The sequence below is a fragment of the Convolutriloba macropyga genome, chromosome 3, assembly GCF_964194025.1.
Source record: "Convolutriloba macropyga chromosome 3, txConMacr16.3, whole genome shotgun sequence".
NCBI classification, from domain to species: domain Eukaryota; kingdom Metazoa; phylum Xenacoelomorpha; order Acoela; family Convolutidae; genus Convolutriloba; species Convolutriloba macropyga.
Genome location: NC_134470.1, coordinates 18,803,511 through 18,808,856, shown reverse-complemented (window position 1 = coordinate 18,808,856; position 5,346 = coordinate 18,803,511).

Sequence of the window (5,346 nt, the reverse complement as noted above, 5' to 3'; positions counted from 1 at the left end):
CATTCGTTTTTTCATTCATTCACCTTGATTAAAATCTGATTAAGTTTTTCAAGTCATATGATGATAACTTGCGAAGAATTGGTAATTGTGGACGGACAAGTAGTGCGTCAAATCTTAAGCAAATTCGATGTAGTTCCTCAAACAATGCTTCCGTTGAGCAGTTTTGAAGAGTATGAGAACCGTTTGAAAGCAGACAGACGACTTTTTAAAGCATACTCATCTTTAAAAGAACTCTATGAGGCCTCTATTGAGATGGGTTTCAAAATCTTGCCAGTCAGTTTCGGGGGCTTTGGCCTCTTCAATCATACAGAAAAGACCTCATACAGAAGCCTTCGCTGGAACCCCTAAGACCTTTTCCTGTTGTGCCTATTGAAAGTGTTCCTCAGGAATTACAAAACGAAATGTCTGATTTGTCGGTCATGCGCGGTGAGTTGGAAAGGGATGAACTAGTGCTATTAGGGCCAATTCGTTTTGCCAACCACTGCTGCTCCCCAAAAACCAAATTTTTTAAGGGATACACAAGCTCTTTCCTCCCCCACAATAGATGCCTTTTTCTCCAAGTTATCAAGTCTATGGAAGTTGGAGAAGAAAGCCCAGTGAGCTACGGTAACAACTACTTTAAAGATGGCCGATTGAAAGATGTCCGCAAAAAAAGAAGCAGGAATCATATAATGAAATCTTACCACCCACGACACCCCGAGAACAACGCCTGGGTGATATTTTGACCCAATCTTTACATGCTTCGGGAAATTCAAAAGAAATTTTTCATTCCGGAGAAAGTTTTGGTTCAAATTATGGTGCAAGTCAATCGAGTGTTGGTACGCCTACCGATTTTGGAAGTGCCATAAAAAGAAAATTCCAGAATCAACGGAAGAGGCGCGTGAAAAGAAGGTTGGTGGACAGTTCAAGTAGACACATTCAAACGTACATACACCAAAGTGCATTAATGAAATAGTCTTTTTGAGGAAGGTACAATCCATGTAAAACTTATAATTAACGTTGACGGAGTTCAGGTTCGAGAATCTAGTTATTGCTCCGCTTACCCTCTCTGGGTTGCTTTGGCTGACCTGCCACCAAAACTCAGATCATCATTCGATAATATTTTTCTCTGTTCTTTGTTGTACGGCAAAGGAGAAATTTCGTGGGATCCCATTTTTGATCACTATGCTTCTGAGATTTCAAAAGTAGAGAATATTAAAAACAATGAACGTTCGTACCAAATCCGCTTCACTACAATTTTCTTGATTGTCGACCTCGTCTGCAAACATGATGTTCTGAAAATGAAAAAAATCAACGGTTATTATGGCTGTGGGTTGTGCACTATGAGGGGAATTCAGAGAATTCCAGGTAGTCATTCGTACCCGAATGATTGTACCTTCACAAAGAGGAATCCTGCAGAGCATGAGCACTTGGTTAGACTATTTGAGAGCGGAGTCGTTGACGAAAGAAAGGGAAGAAAAGAAAAGGATCCAGAAGTTGACACCTTGGGTGTCAAAGGACGCTCGAAAATTTACGACATTGTTCCGAACCTGCCATTGACCTGCCCTATAGACACCATGCACCAATGTCATAAGGGTGTTGCTTACGATGTCATCAAATTTTTCGCTGAACAACTCAGCTCGATTGAAATAGCCGATATTGACAATGCAACTGGAAAAGTACGTTTACCAAGCGAGTTCAAGCGGTCGATCAGATCACTGCCCTCACTTGATCATTTCAAAGCAAATGAATTGAAAAATTTTCTTCATAATTTCTCACCCATAGTTTTTCATAAATTTTTCGAAAGTTCTGTCGCCCGTGAGACTAACATTCAAAATCTTGATTACCTAGCATTTTCACTACGATCCATGTACGAGAGTGTATCACAAGCAAGCCTATGCGGACATCTTTTAGAAGCCTTTTGCTATAATATGTCGTTTCGCTATCCTCTGAAAAAATTTGATTCTATCAATTATCATTTATTAAGACATCTAGCATGGCAGTGCCCCACCTTTGGGCCATTGTGGTCTACTTCGGCTACGATGTTTGAGAACGCAAACAACCACCTTATAAGAACTCTGACTGGAACGGTAAATACCTGCAGTCTGATTGTCAGTCGCTTTATTCGTAATCGACAACTTGGCAGCTTTGAAACGAAAGAAGACAATCTGACATGTTTTATTAAAAAACTGAAAAACAAACCTAGCGATTTCAAAGAGGACTTGTGCGTAGAAAGGAATGACGTTTTCAATGAGGCCCAAGCTAAGTTCCCAGAAGCTCGTTTATTCGGCAAATTTCGAGGGCTGTTCCATCTTGACAGCCAGAGTTATACGAGATCAAACGCTAACAGTTTTGTCGCATTTCGTGAGGATGGTGAGTTTAAGGTGGGTCAGATTTTACTGTTCGTAGATCGAAAGCAATCTTCTGTTTAGTACAGCTGTACGAGATAATTGAAACAGTCGTTATTGATCTCAGGTCGACAGAATTTGAAAAGGAATCAGCTGTCCTTGAGCCTCTTGCATATCGTGTTACAGAATTGCCTGACATTCAGCTTCTGAGAGTGGATTCAGTTCGAAATAAGCTTATCAATTTTTTCTTCCTGGGCGATCTTTACTTTTTATCAACGTGCTAAAACAATTCGAGCACGATTAGATTTGAAGGACCGTTTAGTTCTTAAATTTTAATTTTTACTTGTTCTGATAGTTTAGTGCAGATTTGCCTACTTACGTAGGTTTCTGATAGCAAGGGAACTAAATCAATGCTTTGTTTAAGTGCAGCTTCTGAGTGAATTTAGTGGTTTCGGAAATTTATTTTCTCAAGAATACATATATATATATATATATATATATATATATATATATATATATATTCATTACAGATACATACATACATACATATATACAAACATCCATACATACTTACATACATACATAAACATACATACATATACATCAAATTTGAAATTCCGGGACGTTAGCGGTGTTTCCGTCCGCTTCGAATTTTTATTACTTGTTGTGCTTTTAACTTTGTTACTTGTTTAAGTTAATTTTAATAACACCTAAAATTTTAATAATGTTGAAGTACGCAATAAACGTTAGCGGGTGTTTCTGCCCGCTTCGACCGCGGATTTAAAACTTTTTAACTTGAAATTATGGGACTTTAGCGGGTGTTTCTGCACGCTTCGAAGTTTTATTACTAGTTCTGCTTTTAACTTTGTTACTTGTTTAAGTTAATTTTAACAATACTTAAAAACTTTAATAATGTTGAAGTACGCAATAAACGTTAGCGGGTGTTTCTGCCCGCTTCGACCGCGGATTTAAAACTTTAAATTTGAAATTCCGGGACGTTAGCGGTGTTTCCGTCCGCTTCGAATTTTTATTACTTGTTGTGCTTTTAACTTTGTTACTTGTTTAAGTTAATTTTAATAACACCTAAAAACATTAATAATGTTGAAGTACGCAATAAACGTTAGCGGGTGTTTCTGCCCGCTTCGACCGCGGATTTAAAACTTTAAACTTGAAATTACGGGACTTTAGCGCGGGTGTTTCTGCACGCTTCGAAGTTTTATTACTAGTTCTGCTTTTAACTTTGTTACTTGTTTAAGTTAATTTTAACAATACTTAAAAACTTTAATAATGTTGAAGTACGCAATAAACGTTAGCGGGTGTTTCTGCCCGCTTCGACCGCGGATTTAAAACTTTAAATTTGAAATTCCGGGACGTTAGCGGTGTTTCCGTCCGCTTCGAATTTTTATTACTTGTTGTGCTTTTAACTTTGTTACTTGTTTAAGTTAATTTTAATAACACCTAAAAACTTTAATAATGTTGAAGTACGCAATAAACGTTAGCGGGTGTTTCTGCCCGCTTCGACCGCGGATTTAAAACTTTAAACTTGAAATTACGGGACTTTAGCGCGGGTGTTTCTGCACGCTTCGAAGTTTTATTACTAGTTCTGCTTTTAACTTTGTTACTTGTTTAAGTTAATTTTAACAATACTTAAACACTTTAATAATGTTGAAGTACGCAATAAACGTTAGCGGGTGTTTCTGCCCGCTTCGACCGCGGATTTAAAACTTTAAACTTGAAATTACGGGACTTTAGCGGGTGTTTCTGCACGCTTCGAAGTTTTATTACTAGTTCTGCTTTGAACTTTGTTACTTGTTTAAGTTAATTTTAACAATACTTAAAAACTTTAATAATGTTGAAGTACGCAATAAACGTTAGCGGGTGTTTCTGCTCGCTTCGACCGCGGATTTAAACTTTAAACTTGAAATTACGGGACTTTAGCGCGGGTGTTTCTGCACGCTTCGAAGTTTTATTACTAGTTCTGCTTTTAACTTTGTTACTTGTTTAAGTTAATTTTAGCAATACTTAAAAACTTTAATAATGTTGAAGTACGCAATAAACGTTAGCGGGTGTTTCTGCCCGCTTCGACCGCGGATTTAAAACTTTAAGTTTGAAATTGCGGGACGTTATCGGGTGTTTCTGTCCGCTTCAAATTTTTATTACTTCTTCTGCTTTTAACTTTGCTACCTGTTTAAGTTAATTTTAATAACACTTGAAAACTTTAACAATGTTGAAGTACGCAATAAACGTTAGCGGGTGTTTCTGCCCGCTTCGACCGCAGATTTAAAACTTTAAACTTGAAATTACGGGACTTTAGCGGGTGTTTCTGCACGCTTCGAAGTTTTATTACTAGTTCTGCTTTTAACTTTGTTACTTGTTTAAGTTAATTTTAACAATACTTAAAAACTTTAATAATGTTGAAGTACGCAATAAACGTTAGCGGGTGTTTCTGCCCGCTTCGACCGCGGATTTAAAACCGTAAGTTTGAAGTTGCGGGACGTTAGCGGGTGTTTCTGTCAGCTTCGAATTTTTATTACTTGTTCTGCTTTTATTTTTGTTACTTGTTTAAGTTACTTTTGATAACATTTAAAAACTTTAATAATGGTGAAGTACGCAATAAACGTTAGCGGGTGTTCCTGCCCGCTTCGACCGCGGATTTAAAACTTTAAATTTGAAATTCCGGGACTTTAGCGGCTGTTTCTGCACGCTTCAAAGTTTTATTACTAGTTCTGCCTTTAACTTTGTTACTTGTTTAAATTAATTTTAATAATACTTAAAAACTTTAAAAATGTTGAAGTACGCAATAAATGTTAGCGGGTGTTTCTGCCCGCTTCGACCGCGGATTTAAAACCTTAAATTTGAAATTGCGGGACGTTAGCGGGTGTTTCTGTCTGCGTCGAATTTTTATTACTTGTTCTGCTTTTATTTTTGTTACTTGTTTAACATACTTTTGATAACACTTAAAAACTTTAATAATGTTGAAGTACGCAATAAACGTTAGCGGGTGTTTCTGCCCGCTGCG